The 21819-nt window shown below is 40.7% G+C and overlaps 1 protein-coding gene across 3 annotated transcripts in view; it reads left to right on the top strand.

Moving 5' to 3' along the window:
* KIAA0319 (KIAA0319 ortholog) overlaps positions 1-21819 on the top strand; it is a 76410-nt gene continuing 54591 nt past the window's right edge. Inside the window, exons 1-2 of one of the 3 annotated variants that reach the window (XM_061398700.1) lie at positions 1-418; positions 2198-2255. The gene's annotated coding sequence lies outside the window, so the exon portion shown is untranslated. The remainder of the gene's footprint in view (positions 419-2197; positions 2256-21819) is intronic. The other 2 variants (XM_061398699.1, XM_061398701.1) reach the window with 2 other exon arrangements.

A 21819-nucleotide genomic window follows, 5' to 3' on the forward strand; every position in this document is an offset into this window, starting at 1 on the left:
GGACTGCTGCCCTCCCATCCCTGGGGGCACGTGTGCGCGTGCGCGCGCGTCGCCGTGGTAACCACGCAGCAGAAAGGCGCTGAATCACGGGCGCGCGCTATCCCAGCTCCAGCAGAAGCTGCAGCGGGGGCGGGCGGGGGCCTTCCTGGTTGCATCTTGGCTAGACCCGTGCCAATCCCGGCGGGACTGACTGGCCTCGCGCAGAGAAGCGGTGACCACTGTCGCTGTCACTGCTGGAGGTACGAGCGCAGCAGTAGCCTCATCCCGTCTCCGGTTTGGGCAAGAGTCTCTCCTGGCCAGCAGCGCCTCGATAAAATATCCCCCTTCCCAACCCTCTGGCCGAGTAATGGGAAGAGAGGGCAGCAAGTAGGCAGGTTATGCCAAAGAAAAATAAAATCAAGACGCCCTGAGTTAGGAGGTGAGTTTCTTAAGGTTCTTCTGGCCATCTAGGAAAGGGCTTATTCTTGATTGCTGCACCGATTGATTGTTTCTTAGTAGGGTGGAGTCGAGAAAATTTGCATCTTTTCCCAATCTCGTGAATTGCATTTCTTAGTCCTGTAGAATCGGTTTTCTTTAAACTTCGTTTGGTATTATTTATGTGATCTTTACTATCATTTGCTAAATTCATTTTGTCTGTGTATCTTAACCATAATTTGAAGCTAAAAACCTTTTCATGGCTTTTTCTTCCTTCCCTTTGAACTTCCTCTACAGAATGGATATTCATCACTATATTATTAATCAAGAGCATAAACCTCGTTTGTGAAAGTCATTATTCTTTCCATCATTCTTTCTCTTAAGTATATGGAGTGAGAAAAGAATATGATATACACACTCATCCATTTTTGTTGCTAGATTTCTCATCTAAACATGTTTGTTTGTGGGTAAAATGTTAGTGTTTTTTCCAGTACTTAAATAGAAACATTGAATGATATCTTTGATAATAATAGAAAAAGTCAATTTCAGACAACTCCCTCAAAAGAGCAAGAAATTTTGAAGGGAGTGTTAGTGTTTATTTCTTTATTCCTGAAATGTATGTTCATTGTCCAGATGTTTCAAATTGTTCGTTACAAGAAGACCACAATCATGGAGACTCCTGAAATTATGCCAAATGTAAAATTTTATCTTGTGCTTATTATTATACCTGATTTTTCATATAGACAAGGGAAACTGGAAATATCAGTTCAGCTGTAGACTTTTGTTTCATATGGAAAGCTGAATTCCTCTTTGAATTTGAAAAATTTGAAAAAGAGAATTACAAATATATATCAAGACTTTTTTAGGACCTCAGGTGATAGATTCATCACACCTTTGCCATCTAAGATGCTAATTTAGGAAATTAATTTCCTTTCAGAATAACAAAAATAATTCAGCCAAACTCACTATGCAATGAAACCAGTCAAAAGAGAGCTTCAATAATTTTTAATTGTAAAAGAATGGATATACTGTTAAATTTTCTTCATTTTTTTCTACCAGAGAAGATGCATTCTCTTTAAATAAATTTGTAGAGTCAAGCATGACTATTTCTGGGGCAGTGATGTAGATTGCCAGGTCCGATGGCCTGGGTTTGGTCATTGCTCTGCCACTTAGTGGCTGTGTCACATTTGACAAATTCCTAACTTTCTCTTAGACTCAATTTTTTCATCTGTAAAAGAGGGATAATAATAGGAACAACCTAATGGAATTCCTATAAGAATGAATTAAAGCAATGCATATACATACAATACATATACATAAAGCTCTTTACTCGTTGCCAGGCATGCAGTAACACTTCAGTAAAAGGTGAAAGTGAAAGTCTCTCAGCCGAGTCTGATTATTTGTGACTGTGTAGTCCATGGAATTCTCCAGGCCAGAATACTGGAGTGGGTAGCCTTTCCCTTCTCCAAGGGATCTTCCCAACCCAGGGATCGAACCCAGGTCTTGCGCATTGAAGGCAGATGCTTTACAGTTGAGCCACAAGGGAAGCCCACTTCAGTAAAATTTAGTTGTTATTATTGTTCTCAACATAAGTTTTCTTTTCAAAAAATATTTTCTATGTCTTCAGAATAATTTGGCACTAAAAATAGAAATATTTTAATATGAGAAAACTTGTTCTGATTTGTAATATCAAATCATCAGAAATGCATAAATATTTCTTTGTAGCATCTTTACAACAACAATAATAAATATAATCACAATCTTAAAGGCATGTCAATTTCAGGTAATTATATTTGATACCGTAAGGAAGGAGCTTCGCTGTAATGGGCATGGAGTAATTGGTGAATTATTGCTCTATTTTTTTTTTTAAATGTGTATTTTTAGACACTATTCATGTGAATTCCATAGTGAGAAGCTTTATTTCTGTTAAGTAGTAAATATGGGTGGGCCAAAATAGCATCTATTTTTGCATCATTTGACAGAGTCTTTTAACCATAGGTGGTGGTTTCAAAATAAGTCTTCTTAAATGACACACAGATAGATTAAAGATACGGTGTTGTACTGTAATCCCTTCCAAATAACATTGGTAGAATATGTTACCTGTTGGAAAGTGGTATTATGTCTAGCCTGCTGTGCATTCTTTTCCTTAAGTTCATAAAAGCAAGGGATTCTAGGAAACATCTGTTTAATTTAAGCAATGTAGCTAGAGACAGGATAATTCCGATTTCAAAATAAATTTTCAAAGTTAGTTTTATTCTGTGCTATAATTTAAAGAATTATTAAGTATGGAGGGTAAATTAACTCAATTTTGCACCTTGAGTTGGCAAAAGTCTTACTGCATGCAAGCTCCCAATTGTGGCATATGGGATCTAGTGCCCTGACCAGGGATAGAACCCAGGTCCCCTGCATTCAGAGGGTGGGGTCTCGGCCACTACACCACCAGGGAAGTCCCCACCTACAAATTTTAAATGTTAGTGTGTGTGGTATGTTTTTTCATGTGATAGGGAAGTATATATTACTCCTCTCTAGGATAAAGATCCTGTTATTCTTAGGTTGTGATTATCAGCATAGTTTACCACTTATTTTCTATCCCCCTCATTAAAATAAAGAGTAGGATGTCTTCTGGTCAATATAACATAGTTTTCTTTCTTAAAAATGTTTTCAAAAACCACCTCTTAAGATGACTTATTTTCAATAAAATTGCTGTCTTTACTCTCTCTCATTGTATTTCTACTTATCAGGAGGTTGAAATATTTTGTTAATTCAGTGTCTTCAGCCTCCTTATCTTAAAACTACAAGACATCCAAATTCTAGGTGCCAAATGCTCAACATTTTATTATCCTGTGGGAAAGACACACATATTTAGGAGTATGCTGCTAACTAACTAGTCTTCACTCGTTTATATCAGAATTTCCTAACTACTCCTGTGCAGCAACTGCTCCTCCCAAATCTGGAGAAACTTTCTGATCTCATTTTACTAGACCTCTTACTATTCTCACTTTCTTGAAACAAAATCTTCTCTTGGTTCACAAATACAATCACAGTGCCCTCCTGCTGCTACTGCTAAGTTGCTTCAGTCATGTCCAACTCTGTGCGACCCCATAGACAGCAGCCCACGAGGCTCCCCCGTCCCTGGGATTCTCCAGGCAAGAACACTGGAGTGGGTTGCCATTTCCTTCTCCAATGCAGGAAAGTGAAAAGTGAGAGTGAAGTCACTCAGTCGTGTCTGACTCTTAGCGACCCCATGGACTGCAGCCTACTAGGCTCCTCCGTCCATGGGATTTTCCAGGCAAGAGTACTGGAGTGGGGTGCCATTGCCTCCTCCATCAGTCCCCTCCTAGGATTACTGTAAAGTAGATATATGAACATGTCACACTTCTGCTTCAGAATCTTCAATGTCATGTCCATGAGTGGATAAATGGATAATCAAAATGTGATCCTTATATACAATGGAATATTATTTGGTCTGGAAAAGGAAGGAAATTGTAACATGTGCTACAACATGGATGAATCTTGAAGATATGCTAAGTGGTGTAAACCAAATACAAAAGGACAATATTGTATGATTCCACTTACTTGAAATATCTAGAAGAGTGAAATTCATAGATATAGAAAGTAGAATAGTGATTACTGGAAACTGCCATGAGTGGCTAATGTTATGATTTAATGGGCACAAAGTTTCCATTTGGAATAATGACAAATTCTGGGGATGGTGATGGTTTCACAAGATTTAATCTCTGTCTTTCCAGTTCTGCAGTTTCGTTTCAGGGAGAATAGGAATAGAATTATTTTCAACCCTCTCAAAACTTCTTGTACTTCCAAGATATGAAGATTTCTGTCTTTCATTGATTCCAGAACCTTCTTGGCTGTTTTCTCTTTACATTTTGTTTCTTCACAATTCTTTTATAAAAAATTTTATTTTGTTTTGGAGTATAGCTATTTAATCCTCCCAATTCTTTTTATTCTTTCCTTTTGGAGTCATCAGAAGACGTATATTGGGCCATTTTTTTTACTTCAGGATTTTATTCTGTCCTTTGCATTTTCAGCTTATTTCTTTGAATTGCGTTTCAGGTTATTTCTTGAGTTACAGCTTCCATTTCATTTCATTGAGTTTTATTTTTTAATTAATTTATTTTAATCGGCAGCTAATTACAATATTGTAGTGGCTTCTGCCATACATTGACATGACTCCAATGACTTTATTTCTAGTTATACAACTTCTGATTGCATCTTTTAAACTATGTCTTTTAATTTTTGTCTCCTCTTTTCACTTTAATCTGCTTTACCACTTCAAACATACTTACTCTGTAGTGTCTCTTTGGTACACTTTTTACTTCTGTTTCTTGCTCTCATGTGTTAACATCTGCCACCTCTCCTTTGTACTGGTTTGTTCCCTAAGGTGTATTACTCTTGTTATTACGGTGGTTTATTTTCAATGGGAATTGCTTTTCTGGTGGAGTTCTATGTGCTTCGTATCCAGGACTGTCCCTCTAAACAGATTTTTGCTTTGCTTCTGCCTCGGCACTTAGCTTTGTGTTAATAAAAAGTTTTGTTGTTGTTACGTATATGTGTGGTCCACTTAGCCTGGAAATGGAACTTATAAATTGGTGTTGTACCAGGTTGTTACAGGGAAGTCCCCATAGAGAGGTACATCTTGGCCATCTTCCTCTGTTTTCTTTCAGTCTTGTCGTGGCATGCCTCTGGTTTCCTCTAGCCCCTACTCCTAGGATGCATTAGTTCTTCTAGGCTACAGTGGTGTTTGTGAGGCTCCTCATAATATTTTATAATGTCAGTAGATGTTCAGCTACTTTCCTGCTGCATTAGTCTTTGATAATATCTAATTCCTTAATTGATCTAAATTAATTTTGTCCCTGTGTTTGAAACTAATATTGTACTTTTCCTTCCTTCTCTTTCTTTTTAAAAACTATTCCCATTAAGTTTTTTGTTTGTCTTTTGAACATTCAAGTAAATTTTCCTCCTTGTTGGAAACATATATTCATTATCATGATGGCACTTCTTAAATAGTAATTCCCATCCCACTGTTTTGTTACTCCTGGTTTGTTATAGAGGAGTAGTGAGTAGTGCATGCATGCTTAGTCATGTCTGACCTGTTGTGACCCCACAGACTGTAGCCCGCCAGGCTCCTCTGTCCATGGGATTTCCCAGGCAAAAATACTGGAGTGGGTTGCCATTTCCTCCTCCAGGGAATCTTCCCAACCAAGGATTGAACCCAAGTCTCTTGTGTCTTCTGCATTGGCAGGAATATTCTTTACCACTGGAAGGGAAGCCCCGTTATAGAGGAAGCCCTAATAAAAAGTCATTTTAGCACATATATTTTAATAGATGATTTTTGATTTTACAATGAGTTTTAGAATCTACCATTACCTCTTCTTTTATTCCCCAAATATCCTTTTGCCTGTTTGTTTTTTTGCAAATGAATTTTGTTAAGTACTTTAAAGCCATCTGTTGAGTTTTAGTTCATTTTTTGTTTCTTTGTTAACAGTACTATTATCTTTAATGTCTATTGTCTTTCCAGATTATACAAGGTTTCCCTCCCCTGGTATTTGTATCTCCTGTTCTCTCTCCCAGTAGAGTTTTCTTATTGTATTTTAATAGATTCTCTTCACATTTTGAGTCTTTTTGCATATTTTAATGCTTCTGGCCATGCCTAGGAATGGGATCTCTCTAATTAGTGCTCTATCTGTGTATTTGTCTGCTTTATACAGAGATGCTGTTGCTTCAAAGAACTTTGCTAATCGTCACCAGCCTGGTTGTAGTAACCCTTGTGCTGATATTTCTTTCACTAATTTGATGTGTCTAATGATGAGGAAACATCTTGTGTATTCTCTTCACTGTCTCCTTAATAATCTGATTCTTAGAACATTATTAAAAGAGTGATTTGACTTTTCTTTCCTTTTTTTTTTTTGGTTTGTTTTCCTTCCTATTTATTGGTCTACCCTTTGGAGCATCACAGAATCTGTTCACTTGCCATTCCGCATGAATGCCCATCCTGTGTTTAACAACTAGTGCTGGATCATGTTTCCCTTAATTCTGCTTGATCGCCTATTAGGAAATCATTTTATACTGTAATTGTAAGGCATTATCTCTGTTGCCAGTAAATTCCTGGGTTATCCTCTGTGTAGATTAGCACAGGTTTCTTCTAGGACTAGTTTACTTTATCCTCTTTCAATGGAGAAATTCAGACCATAGATTACCTTACTGAAACACTGAGAAGTTTTTACCTTCCTGGCCTGGCATCTAATCATGTCTGGGCTTCCTCCACCACCTTCCTTCCTTGGTTTGTTGGTGAAGATCTGAGGCCTTGAGAGCCCTTTGTAGATGCAAGAGCATCGGGTTGAAGCTTCCTCTACAGGTACTTTCTGAGCTACTTAATCTTCAAGTCCACTCTCCAGGCTCAGGCAGGTCCAGGGTGAAGGAGTGTGACTCATGAAGAGTTTATCAACTGCCTTGGCAAAGGCAGTGTTAAAAGTGAAAAAGATCAGGAGAAAGCAACCTTGACTCTCTTTCATTCTTTGTGTTCCTTACCTATTGAAACTTAGAGACTTGCTTTGGAGAAACTGGAAACTAACTTCTGACTGATGAACCACAGAATTTCAGCTAATTCAACCAGAACATTCTATATACCTTTTGTGGATGACACGTATCTGTCTTACCTCTCTCAGATTCTTAGTGGGAATTTCAAATAATATGAAAATAGTATGTAAAACTGCCTTGTGAATAAAAGGACTATTATCAATGGCTGTTATATTGTGATGGTGATGATGAATATTACAAACCATTTTTCTTGTTATTAATAGGATAGATTATTAACCTAGAATATTCTACCTTCTTTCTATTTTATTCCTTTTCTTTCATAGGGAATAAATGAATAATTATTTACATAATTCCAGAAAGTTAAATTCTAAAGGAGAACTCTTCTTTTTTTAAACAAAGTATAGCTGATTTACAATATTGTGTTAGTTAGGTATACAGCAAAGTGATTTGAATCTTTTCTTTCAATTCTTTTTCCACTATAGTTTGTTACAAGATATTGAAGATAGTTCCCTGTTCTATATAGTAAATCTTTGTTGTGTAAAGAACTCCTAGACCAGCTAATTATAGACATGTTGATAAATATTAATAGAATTGAGGACATGAACAGTCTCAGAATTGATGAACAGTTTGCCAGTTTCCGAAGTTTGGTAATCATCACCTGTCTTTAGAATTTGGCATAAAGCAGATTCACTGTCGTTGACACACAAAACCTCTAGTATCTGAATTTAAACATCGCTGAGCACTGACTGGATTTTCCCCTACAGTGGGTGGCAGATGGTGTCTGCACTCTTCCCGGCCTTGCCTCGTGCATGCTCTCTAAAGGTGATGATTTAATTTTTAGAGCACAAGACAAAGCGTTTATTTAGAAAGCAGTGTTGACCCCATTAGTAAGAATTAAATTTAGGGAGAAACAAAAATGCTGAGCCAACTGAAAGCTAAGCTATTCCCATAATTAGGGAGACTATTTAAAGCTCCAAGTGTACACTCAAGGTTTCACCTTCTGAAACATTTTCCCTTAATGTAGGAATAGTATCTCCAGGAATACCAGTGTCTGGTATTATTTATAATATGAGGACCCTGAGACAGTGTGTCCATTTCCAGAAGTTCAGAAAAGATGGTTTACTCTAGGAATCAGTACCTAAGTAAATATAACTTCTCTTTACCTTTTCTTTCTCCTCACATACAGCCTTTCACTAGCCACCCGTCCTTTGAATGGTTCTCTTGACTGTTTTATCCGGTTACTTCCAGGAAATCACCATGTTCTTCTCTAGTGTCACTTTGACTCCTTGAGTGCAAGATGCTCAGATGGTAGCCCCGGGCCTGCAGTCACCCCTGTGGATAAAGACTGCCTCAGCAAAGACAGCTTTTATCACAGTAGTGACTGATAAAGCTTGGAGGCTCAGATGGTATAAGAATAATATGACAAATAGAGCACCTCCAGCAGCTCCCAGGGGCTAAGTCGAAATAGCAAAATACAGCTTATCTTGTTTGAGTTCACTGGCTCTGAAAAGCTAGAGTTTACCAGCCTACTTTTGCTAGCCAGTTAACTGCAAACAGGACCAGCTATAAACACAGCCTGTTCCTGAATAGTCCACAGGAAAATGCTGTCCAGAAGATTCGTTGAGGTCTTTGAAATGAGGCCCCATTTGAGCTGTTTTCATTTCCCTCAGGCAGACATGCTAGAGCTTGTTTTCTTTCTGAGCCTGTAGAAGCATTTCACTGCACCATTATTGATAAAGGCCACATATCAGAAACAACCAATCATCCAGCAATAGGGAAATGGCAGCCCACTCCAGTATTCTTGCCTGAAGAATTCCATGGACAGAGGAGCCTGGTGGGCTACAGCCCATGGGGGTCCCAAAGAATCGGACAGGACTGAGCAACTAACACTTTCACTTTCACAAGGAAATGGTGAAGTCAGTTTTAATAATCACCTCCATGGGATATTGCAAAATAACAGAAAAGAATAATGAATAAGAAAGTAGCAATGAAGGATAATGAGGGATAGAATGTGAAATGAAAATGAGAGCTATTTTTCACTAAGAGAATAGCTTTGGTGAAGTACATGTATATATAATAAATGGAAGGAGAGCCTGGAAAGAGAAAATAGCCATTCATTAGTGTGATTTGATTGCAGTGTTTTTAGTGTACATTTTGGTCATCGTAGTTAAAAAACGAGTTATTTTATTCACTCAGCCTCCAACCGTGTGGCAGTGTGGCAGAGGTTGGAGACACAGACAACAATGTAATAAAAGCCAGTTCTCCTGGGTTTATGTAATATATCATTTTAAAAAACAAACTTTTCCCTTTGATCAGAAATGTTAGCACAGAAAAATGGCAGCCGCGGAGGAACAGCAGTTTCATCACGAAGTTGATCTTTCATAGCTCCTTCTGGCTTTTCATTTCAAAAACTAGCAGCAGCCATAATAAACCATCACCATGCAATGTCTGTAACTTCTGGCTACAGTGTATCATGGTCTGGATTGGAATACCCTGAAGTCCTTTACCATTCATCCTACCTTGGTTCTGACTTGACTGGTTTCCTTTGGGCAGAGATGAAAGAAAATCCCCAGTGTGTGAAGACCTGAGTTATTCTTTCTTCTCCCTGTAAAATAGTTGGCTTTTTTTTTTTTTTTGGTCCACCCTTAAACTTAGAAAATGCTGTCTGTTTTAGGTACTCTGTGGGGTCAGTGATGGGACAAAGTAGGAACATTTCAGAAAGCCCTTCTGTTGAAAAGGACAAAGGATGGTGTTGTGTGTTGCACTGTGTCCTCCCCAAAAGATAAGGTGAAGTCCCAGCTCCTGGTGCCTGTGAACGTGACATTATTGGAAATAGGGTTTTCACAGATGTACCTGAGCTAAGATGAGACCATTAATCCAGTACGACTAGTGTCCTTGTTAGCAGAGAGAAATTTGGACACAGAGGCAGCTTGGGAGAGCATCATTGACAACAGATGCAGACCGGAATGATGCAGTTGCACGCCCGGGAATATCAGTGACAGAGGCAAAGAGGGATTTGCCCCAGAGTCTCAGCGGGGCTGTGACCCCTTGATTTCAGACATCTGGCCTCTAGAATTGTGAACGAATAAATTGCTACTGTTTTAAACCACCTAGTTTGCTGTGCTTTATAACAGCACCTCCAGGAAACTAACACAGATGTGAAAAGCAAGGGTTATAGTCAGTAAATAACCACTATGATGATCACCTGATGGGTGCATAGAATGGACAAGGCATTATCATTATGGACCTGGGCAGGCTTTTAAGCCCCTCCAGGATGATGATGCTTCAGAACTTTTGTCTGAGTCAAACACAACATATTAAAACAATTTAAAGAAGAGAACTTCCAGGCTACAGGAACACGTAAGGTTGCTCAGAAAACATTTTTGCACTGAAAGCCAACGACTTGAAAAGTGGGAAAATTTCCCTCCAGTCTAGGTGGGTAGGGACTCCCCAGGTAGCCATGAGGAGGAGAGCTCTGCTCTTGAGGTACATGGCTTGGGAATGGTATATGTTTCCTTCCAGGACAGTCTTCACATTCTCTTGGTTCTGCTTTTTTCATAGGCCCTCTGCTGCCACTGACACCCTATGAGGACCAATCTCTCTTTTTTTTTAGAGATTAAAAAAAATTACATATTTATTTATTTTTGGCTCCACTGGATCTTTGTTGCTGTGCATAGGCTTCTCATTGCGGTGGCTCTCGTGTGGACACAGGCCCTAGCTGCACGGGCTTTAGTCATTGCAGCGTGCGGGCTCAGTAGTTGTGGCACAGGGGCCCAGCCACTCCTCGGCCTATGAAATCCTCCTGGATCGGGGGTACAACCTGTGTCTCCTGCATTGGCAGGCGGATTCTTCTCCACTGCACCACCAGGGAAGTCCCAGGTCTCTCTTTGTTAAGAGAGAAGATTCCTGGCATAAGCTTGAGATCTGGCTTTCACAGAGGTTGTACATTGGCCCATCTTGTCTTGGCTTTCATGGGCTCAGGGCTTAGGGCTCCTCCAATGCCCCCTGAAAGTCCTGTGCTTCCCCAGTTTCTAGAGAATGGGTTTCCTTTATCTCCTCGGTTCCATGCCACCTGCTTCCTATCTTCCAGGAATTCTTTGAAGTTTCTGGTCTATTAGTAGTTCTCATTCTTATTTTTCCAATGTTATGGTTTTATGGTTTCTTTTCTCCCATCTGTTCATATGTCCTGCCGCCTTTCCCCTTTATTTTCATTTTTCAGTAGAAATGTAAGAAAGAGGGGAAATAGATGTTATCGATCCAGTCTGCAGTTTGGAATTAGAAAGTTTTCTTTTTCTTTTCAGTTATTCAGATCAGATCAGATCAGATCAATCGCTCAGTCGTGTCCGAATCTTTGTGACCCCATGAATCGCAGCACACCAGGCCTCCCTGTCCATCACCAACTTCCGGAGTTCACTCAGACTCACGTCCATCGAGTCAGTGATGCCATCCAGCCATCTCATCCTCTGTCGTCCCCTTCTCCTCCTGCCCCCAATCCCTCCCAGCATCAGGGTCTTTTCCAGTGAGTCAACTCTTTGCCTGAGGTGGCCAAAGTACTGGAGTTTCAGCTTTAGCATCATTCCTTCCAAAGAAATCCCAGGGCTGATCTCCTTCAGAATGGACTGGTTGGATCTCCTTGCAGTCCAAGGGACTCTCAAGAGTCTTCTCCAACACCACAGTTCAAAAGCATCAATTCTTTGGCGCTCAGCCTTCTTCACAGTCCAACTCTCACATCCATACATAATCACAGGAAAAACCATAGCCTTGACTAGACGGACCTTTGTTTGCAAAATAGTGTCTCTGCTTTTGAATATGCTATCTAGGTTGGACATAACTTTCCTTCCAAGGAGTAAGCATCTTTTAATTTCATGGCTGCAGTCACCATCTGCAGTGATTTTGGAGCCCAGAAAAGTAAAGTCTGACACTGTTTCCACTGTTTCTCCATCTATTTCCCATGAAGTGATGGGACCGGATGCCATGATCTTCATTTTCTGAATGCTGAGCTTTAAGCCAACTTTTTCACTCTCCACTTTCACTTTCATCAAGAGGCTTTTGAGTTCCTCTTCACTTTTTGCCATAAGGGTGGTGTCATCTGCATATCTGAGGTTATTGATATTTCTCCCGGCAATCTTGATTCCAGCTTGTGTTTCTTCCAGTGCAGCATTTCTCATGATGTACTCTGCATATAAGTTAAATAAGCAGGGTGACAATATACAGCCTTGATGTACTCCTTTTCCTATTTGGAACCAGTCTGTTGTTCCATGTCCAGTTCTAACTGTTGCTTCCTGACCTGCATACAGGTTTCTCAAGAGGAAGGTCAGGTGGTCTGGTATTCCCATCTCTTTCAGAATTTTCCACAGTTTATTGTGATCCACACAGTCAAAGGCTTTGGCATAGTCAATAAAGCAGAAATAGATGTTTTTCTGGAACTCTCTTGCCTTTCCCATGATCCAGCAGATGTTGGTAATTTGGTCTCTGGTTCCTCTGCCTTTTTTAAAACCAGCTTGAACATCAGGAAGTTCACAGTTCACATATTGCTGAAGCCTGGCTTGGAGAATTTTGAGCATTACTTTACTAGCATGTGAGATGAGTGCAATTGTGCGGTAGTTTGAGCATTCTTTGGCATTGCCTTGCTTTGGGATTGAAATGAAAACTGACCTTTTCCAGTGCTGTGGCCACTGCTGAGTTTTCCAAATTTGCTGGCATATTGAGTGCAGCACTTTCACAGCATCATCTTTCAGGATTTGGAATAGCTCAACTGGAATTCTGTCACCTCCACTAGCTTTGTTCGTAGTGATGCTTTCTAAGGCCCACTTGACTTCACATTCCAGGATGTCTGGCTCTAGGTCAGTGATCACACCATCGTGATTATCTGGGTCATGAAGATCTTTTTTGTACAGTTCTTCTGTGTATTTTTGCCATCTCTTCTGCTTCTGTTAGGTCCATACCATTTCTGTCCTTTATTGAGCCCATCTTTGCATGAAATGTTCCTTTGGTATCTCTGATTTTCTTGAAGAGATCTCTAGTCTTTCCCATTCTGTTGTTTTCCTCTATATCTTTGCATTGATCCCTGAAGAAAGCTTTCTTATCTCTTCTTGCTATTCTTTGGAACTCTGCATTCAGATGCTTATATCTTTCCTTTTCTCCTTTGCTTTTCGCTTCTCTTCTTTTCACAGCTATTTGTAAGGCCTCCCCAGACAGCCATTTTGCTCTTTTGCATTTCTTTTCCATGGGGATGGTCTTGATCCCTGTCTCCTGTACAATGTCACGAATCTCATTCCATAGCTCATCAGACACTCTATCTATCAGATCTAGGCCCTTAAATCTATTTCTCACTTCCACTGTATAATCATAAGGGATTTGATTTAGGTCATACCCGAATGGTCTAGTGGTTTTCCCTACTTTCTTCAATTTAAGTCTGATTTTGTCAATAAGGAGTTCATGGTCTGAGCCACAGTCAGCTCCTGGTCTTGTTTTTGCTGACTGTATAGAGCTTCTCCATCTTTGGCTGCAAAGAATATAATCAATCTGATTTTGGTGTTGACCATCTGGTGATGTCCATGTATAGAGTCTTCTCTTGTGTTGTTGGAAGAGGGTGTTTGTTATGACCAGTGCATTTTCTTGGCAAAACTCTATTAGTCTTTGCCCTGCTTCATTCCTTATTCCAAGGCCAAATTTGCCTGTTACTCCAGGTGTTTCTTGACTTCCTACTTTTGCATTCCAGTCCCCTATAATGAAAAGGACATCATTTTTGGGTGTTAGTTCTAAAAGGTCTTGTAGGTCTTCATAGAACCGTTCATCTTCAGCTTCTTCAGTGTTACTGGTTGGGGCATAGACTTGGATTACTGTGATATTGAATGGTTTGCCTTATAAACGAACAGAGATCCTTCTGTCGTTTTTGAGATTGCATCCAAGTACTGCATTTCGGACTCTTTTGTTGACCATGATGGCTACTCCACTTCTTCTGAGGAATTCCTGCCCGCAGTAGTAGATATAATGGTCATCTGAGTTAAATTCGCCCATTCCAGTCCATTTCAGTTCGCTGATTCCTAGAGTGTCGACGTTCACTCTTGCCATCTCTTGTTTGACCACTTCCAATTTGCCCTGATTCATGGACCTGACATTCCAGGTTCCTATGCAATATTGCTCTTTACAGCATTGGACCTTGCTTCTATCACCAGTCACATCCACAGCTGGGTATTCTTTTTGCTTTGGCTCCACCCCTTCATTCTTTCTGGAGTTATTTCTCCACTGATCTCCAGTAGCATATTGGGCACCTACTGACCTGGGGAGTTCCTCTTTCCGTATCCTATCATTTTGCCTTTTCATACTGTTCATGGTGTTCTCAAGGCAAGAATACTGACGTGGTTTGCCATTCCCTACTCCAGTGGACCACATTTTGTCAGATCTCTCCACCATGACCTCAGTTATTAGTGAAGCTGATTTCAAAACTCCCAAGTCCTATTAATCCTATTAATGAAACTCATCCTTTTAATGAAGCCAATTCCCCCCCAGGAAGATTCATGTGAATATATTTGCTGTGTGGGCTGGGTCTCTTGGTATAATGGTGACCCTAATCTCCAGGATCTGCCTCTTTGGAGAGCTCAAACAGCAAGGGTGGAACAGTCCTTCTCTAAGGAACACCTGGGGACTTGGTCTAGTACTACAGCATCTGGCTTGTCTCAAGTTGCTTTGAGAACAAAATGGGTGTGTTAAGAAGCTGTGATTAGAGAACTACAAGACAGACACCTGTCCTCCAGCTATCTCCCATACCCTTCTGTCAAAAATACCTAAAAGAGCCTTTGGTCACCAGGAATCTCCTGTGACATCCGCATAAAGAAAAAGACCTTAAGGTTTAATCAAGAAAAACAGCCAATACCTTTGCCTGGAAGCTTGGGTTTATAGAGACCTGCAGGGAGGGGATCGATGGAGGGGAAGGGAAGACCCTGACCAAGACACCCTAAAAGGGGTGGTGGTGGTGGTTTAGTCGCTCAGTCGTGTCCGACTCTTGCAACCCATGGACTGTAGCCCTCCAGGTTCCTCTGTCCATGGGATTCTCCAGGCAAGAACACTGGAGTGGGTTTCCATTTCCTTTTGCAGGGCATCTTCCCAACCCAGGAATCAAACCCGGGTCTCCTGCATTGCAGCGGGTTCTTTACCGACTGAGCTACAAGGGAAGCCACCCCCACCTTCCCCCAAAAGGGGAGATAGGCATAATTGTGTGCCTACACTCACTGGCTGATCTCTTGTTACTTCCGTTTCTTGCTTTGAAATGAAATACTAAAGAAAATTGGCAGCAGGAAGATGAGTGCTGTGCATGCACAGGCCCAGTGGATAGGGCTAGGTTTAGGGCTAGGTTGAGGATACAGAAAGCAAAAACACAGTTATGGATTGTCAGCATTCCCTCCAGGGTAAAAACAGCAGAGCCCCTCATATTTGGAATCTTCCAAGCTGAGATTACAACCAAGCTCTGAATTGCTGCAGCCTGCCTTACCAAAATGCCTTTTTAAAAGTTTCTGAAATAGAATTACATAGTTTTGCACAACTGAATGTCAAGCTCATGAAGCCTGACTCTCCTACTCTTCTCCAATGTTGTTAAAATATATTAAAAATAAATTTCTAATTTTCCCCCCAGTGGTATATTATTAATGGAGGAGATACAAAACTGGGTTTTCCATCAGTTCATCTGGTAGTGGTAGAATTGGCAGTGATCGGAATCCACTTAATGGTTGATGTTGTCAGTTAGTCCTTTCTTCTGACCAGAGCTCTGTTTGGTTTGCTCTGGCTGAAGTAGCCAGGGAGCTGCTGCCATGGGATTTGCACTCCCATTGACAGCAAAATGTGATGCTCTCCGAATCAGAAGGCGTTATTTTAAGTTTCTCCCCCTTGCACATCAAGGCCTCCCCACGGGTCCACCTGACTCGGGGAGAGCAGTCGTTGATGGGCCCCTTTGGAGATGGGCCAGTCCCTGCACTCCGAGCTCAGCTTTATCACTCAGGCAGTTCTCCCCGCTCTTCTCTTTCCTTTCTGTTTATACTTCTCCCCCTCAGTGCTGTTAACCAGTCTTGTGGCTTTTAAACCCACTCTCTGGCTCCCCGTTTATACCTCTGGCTCGTCTCTCCTCTGAACTCCAGACCTGTTTATCCAGTGCCCTGATCAGCACTCCACCTGACGGTCTTGAGTCGCTCCCCACTTCAGGTCATTCCAACCCCATTCTTCTGGCTGCTTAGTCATCCTGACCACTTGTCCTCATCTCAGGCCCTCCACCACTTCCAGCAGCAAATCCTGCAGTCTCTACCTGCAAAATAATTCAGGTGTTTTGAGACCCAGACCCTTCCTGCTGCCACCTCGGGGCAAGATGCCATCCCCCCACTTGGATAAGTGCTCGGGCTTCTCACTTATCTCTCTGCCCTCTACACTCCCTTCGACATGGAAGCCTCAGCGGGCAGAGTTAATGCTGCACCACTTCCCATCTCAGAGGCAAAGCCGGAGATCCTTGTATTGACCTGTGAACCAGTGTGGCCTCCAGTTGCCTCCATAACCTTTCCTTTAGCCATGCTGACCATCTTGCAGTTTCTGGAATACAAGGCACATTCCCTCCTCAAAGCCGTTGCACTTCAGGTCCCCTCTGCCTAGAACTCTTCTTTCTGTCCACATGTTTCATTGTCTCATCTCTTTAAGACTTGGCTCCAGTAAGACCTTTTTTTTTTTTTTTTTACATTTATTTTCTTGATTGAAGGAAAATTGCTTTACAGAATTGTGTTGGTTTCTGCCAAACATCAACATAGTCAGCCATAGGTATACATACGTCACATAGGGCCTTCTGAGTCCATGAATTCCTCAATAGTGTCTAATCTGCTCTTTAACTCATCTGTTGAGCTTTTGACAGCAAAAGTATCTTAATTACTTTTATCTTTGTGCTTGGTGATTTTTCAAATCTGCCAGGGTCTTTTTTTTTTTTTGTAGTAATCTTACATCTTACTTTTTGTAAAATTTTAAGTGTCTTATTTTATATTTGTAGGTCAGTATTTTGTTATTTTAAAATCTCAGGAACCGGATTCTCTTATCTTTCTTTTCTGTTGCCTTTCTTCCTGGAACTCTAATCTCATGTTTATCTGAGTTCTCCCTGAGGGTTGATGTGAATTCTTCCAGAAAGGATTTGTGATTGCCTCTGCCAGGTATCTGTGGGTACTACCAGCCCAGAACTACTTTAAGGTAACTTCTCCCCTTGGTTTTAATTGAACCAAACTTGTAATGAAAAGTGGAGCCCAGACCTGTGAGGAGCAAACCTGTGGAATGTCAGTTCTCAGGGGAGAATTATTACTTCCCACAGAGCACAGTGGCCAGGGTTTTATTTTTATTTTTTTCTCAGTTCATCCTTTCACCCACAAGGATGCATCTCTTAAAGGTTCCTGGTTTTCCAAGGCACCTTAGTTCCAACCCCTCATCTTGAATGCACCCAAGGTTCCAACTTCTGTATTGTAGCCATTAGACTCCTGTCTCTATGTTCTAGAAATGAACACATATCTCAGGCAACTACAAGCTCAGCGTCAACTTCCAGCTTTCTGTTCATTTTCAGCCTTAGTGGATTTCCCTTATTTCCTTGTGAGTGCAGTTATATATTTGAAAAGTGTCTGTTGTATTTTCCCCCAGAAATCTCAATGTTGTATGTGTTGCTGTTTTGCTAGACATAGAAATCTAGACTTTCCCCATGCATTTTCTTTTTAAAATATGCATCTTTCATGAATTGATAATACTGGACCATGGGCCTCATAGCACTAATACATGGGTATTATATATCCATAGGATATACAATTATATTTACCTGTACCCTAATATTGGATATTATTGCTTTTATACATTAGAAGAAAACCCAATTAGGTTTTTTTTTTTAATGGAGAAACTCATAAGGCAATATAGAATAGTGGCAAAAACATATTCTGTGGTGTCTGACACACTTGGATTGGGTTCCAGTTCTTGGGCATTTTAGTTTTTCTGAGCCTTGATTTCATTGGATGATAATATGCAATTGGAGGGAATTCAGAGGATTAAAATGAGTGCCAGGGACAGTATGAAATAAATGGGAATTTTTACAGAGGTTAATTGTACTTTATACAATGTTTACTTGTGATGATAATCTAGTCTTGGAACATGTCCTGAGAGGAGGGAACAGTGACTTCAGCTTGGAGGTTATGTTCAGGAAGCTGAGGAAGGCTTCTTTTTTATTTTATTATTTTTATTATTTTTTTTTACTTTACAATATTGTATTGGTTTTGCCATACATTGACTTGAATCCACCCCATGAGTGTACATGTGTTACCCATCCTGAACCCCCCTCCCACCTCCCTCCCCATCCCATCCCTCTGGGTCATCCCAGTGCACCAGCCCCAAGCACCCAGTATCATGCATCGAACCTGGACTGGCGATTTGTTTCACATATGATATTATACATGTTTCAATGCCATTCTCCCAAATCATCCCACCCTCTCCCTCTCCCACAGAGTCCAAAAGACTGTTCTATACATCTGTGTCTCTTTTGCTGTCTCGCGTACAGGGTTATTGTTACCATCTTTCTAAATTCCATATATATGCGTTAGTATACTGTATTGGTGTTTTTCTTTCTGGCATACTTCACTCTGTATAATAGGCTCCAGTTTCATCCACCTTAGTAGAACTGATTCAAATGTATTCTTTTTAATGTCTGAATAATATTCCATTGTGTATATGTACCACAGCGTTCTTATCCATTTGTCTGCTGATGGACATTTAGATTGCTTCCATGTCCTGGCTATTATAAACAGTGCTGCGATGAACATTGGGGTACATGTGTCTCTTTCAATTCTGGTTTTGAGGAAGGCTTCTTTGAAGAACTGATTTTTCAACTGGATATAGGCAGGGTAGAGGATGTTGTGGATGTTGGAAAGGAGACTGGGAAGAGCGGGACATGGAGGGTTTTGTGATGAGTTTTCTCTCCTCTCCCAGGGTGTTTATCCTGGCATATTTCAGGAGTTTGTAACACTGGCTCCAGTCAGCATTTGAACCAGTCTATGTATTGGGTTGGCCAAAAAGTTTGTTCAAGTTTTTCCATACCATCTTCTGGAAAAACCCAGGTAAACTCTTTGGCCTACCCAATAGCATACACGTAATCACCATCATCCTAGCAGACCTGCCATGGGCCAGGAGGTGGTTCCTACTTGGTTGAACTGAGTTCATTGGTCACAGCTACTACAGTGAGTTTTTCTAAGATGAAAAGTGAACTGCAGTGAAATGGAAAGAGAAATATATGAATAATATATTTCCTGCTATTCTCCATAGCATCGTTCTGGGCAAACCTTACCACAAAACAAGGCAGTTAGGAAGCAAATGTCAGATATGTCGGATTTTGGCTGTCACATACAGGATTTCTTTCTTTCTCTTTTTCATATACTCAGCTCCAGCTGAGATGAAATCTGTCAGCTGACTATGAAAAGTAATTTGTCACAGAGAACCATGGTAATTCTATCTCTCTGAAATAGAGATTACTGAGTTTAACAGTCGCAAATTAAAATATGAATACAGCCCCAATTTCAGTGACTTGTTTACTAGGTCTTCCCCTCACTTTGGTTTGTTTCCCTGAAAGTGAAGTGTTAGTCACTCAGTCATGTCCGACTCTTTCCACCACGCTCCTCTGTCCATGCCTCGATTTTCCAGGCAAGAATACTGAAGTGGGTTGCCATTTCCTTCGCTAGGGCATCTTCCTAACCCAGGGATCGAACCTGGGTCTTTTGCATTGCAGGTAGATTCTTAACCATCTGAGCCACCCAGGGAAGCCTCTTTGCCTGAAATGATGGTAACTCCTTGTGGTCTTAACAAGTTGTTCATGCTTACCTTAAATGACTTCACAGATCCATGGGGAGTCAGCATACTGTCTGAATCTTGGTCAGACAGTTTCTTCTAAGGTGAAGTATGAATGTCAGCTCTTTCTCTCCATAGTGTTGTATGTATAGACCTTCTGAGCAGAGATGTATACTAGTTGTAGTTCTAAGTAGCTGCCCAGGAAAGCCCAGGCATTTTCTCATAGATTGAGCTGCCTGACAAAACACAGTGTAGACATGTCCCAAATATTGCATAATAAAAATTATTTGTTATTTATCTGAAATTCACATTCGATTGGGAATCCTGTGTCTGTTTTCGCTAAATCTGGCTGCCTTTCTCATAGCCCATCCCCCTCTGGGTTACACGCCCAGGTTCCTTTCCTGCATGGAACCTCTTGTGTTGTTCTTGATGCTCAGTAGATCTAAGCCTCCAGACCGAGCACAATGGCAAGAATATGAAACTTATTTATTTACGTGTAAAATATTGAAGATATTCACGTGATTCAAGAGGCACAAAAGACTGCTTGTTGCAAAAAACTCTCTCTTCCTGCTCCCTGTCTCATCATCAGGTATTAATAACGGTTTCTTGGTTGTGTTCTTCTAGAGATAGTGCATTTTCAAGCAAGTTCATATTTATGTTTTTCTGCAGCCCATTCTCTTTTCCCCCAAATGGTGACTACCATTTATACCATTCTGCAAGTTGCTTCTGTCATGTAATGTTAGGTCTTGGTATATTACCAGCATGTGGAGAGCGTCCCTCTTTCTTCTTCACAAATGCAGAGAATTTCGGGGTATGGGCAGCCTTAATTTGATTAACTACTTCCCCGCTGATGAAAGTTTGGTTGTTTCCAGTCTGTTTGTTAATACCGATATTTACCCCAGCAATACACTAGTGTGCATGTGATTTCATGAGTGGTTATGTATATTCTGTAGAATAAATTCCTGGAAGTGGAGCTGCTGAAATGTGCTTGGTGTCACTTTGCCCTCCATAGAGATTGTGCTGGTTTACATTCCCATCAGTAAGAATGAGCCAAACTCTCACCCACACCGTGAAGTATGAATGTTTTTCCATATGTGACAGTCTCATAGATGAAAGAATGGTATCTCTTAGCTTTAATTTGTATTCCTCTTCTTATGAATGAAATTGAGTATCTTTTGAGGTATTTAAAATGCATTTAAATTTTTCAATGTTGTATCTATTGATGGACTTTTCTATTAGAGGACACTTTATGTGTTAGGGAAATTATCTTTGTGATGTAAGCTGTAAATATTTTTCCCACTTCAGTTCTGTTCAGTTCAGTTGCTCAGTTGTGTCTGACTCTTTGTGACCCCATGGACTGCAGCACGCCAGGCCTCCCTGTCCCTCACCAACTCCCGGAGTTTACTCAAACTCATGTTCATTGAGTCAGTGATGCCATCCAACCATCTCATCCTCTGTTGTCCCCTTCTCCTCCCGCCCTCAGTCTTTCCCAGCATCAGGGTCTTTTCCAAGGAGTCAGTTCTTCACATCAGGTGGCCAAAGTATTGGAGTTTCAGCTTCCACATCAGTTCTCCAGTGAACACTCAGAACTGATTTCCTTTACAATGGACTGGTTGGATCTCCTTGCAGTCCAAGGGACTCTCAAGAGTTTTCTCCAACACCACAGTTCAAAAGCATCAATTCTCAGCTTTCTTTACAGCCCAACTCTCACAGCCATACATGACTACTGGAACAATCATAGCCTTGACTAGATGGACTATTGTTGGCAAAGTAATGTTTTTGTTTTTTAATATGCTGTCTAGGTTGGTCATAACTTTTCTTCCAAGGAGCAAGCATCTTTTATTTTCATGGCTGCAGTCACCATCTGCAGTGATTTTGGAGCCCCCCAAAATAAAGTCTGTCACCATTTCTTTGCCATGAAGTGATGGGACCAGATGCCATGATCTTAGTTTTCTGAATATTGAGCTTTAAGCCAGCTTTTTCACTCTCCTGTTTTACTTTCATCAAGAGGCTCTTTAG

This window comes from Bos javanicus, chromosome 23 (genome assembly GCF_032452875.1).
Source record: "Bos javanicus breed banteng chromosome 23, ARS-OSU_banteng_1.0, whole genome shotgun sequence".
Taxonomy (NCBI): Eukaryota; Metazoa; Chordata; class Mammalia; order Artiodactyla; family Bovidae; genus Bos; species Bos javanicus.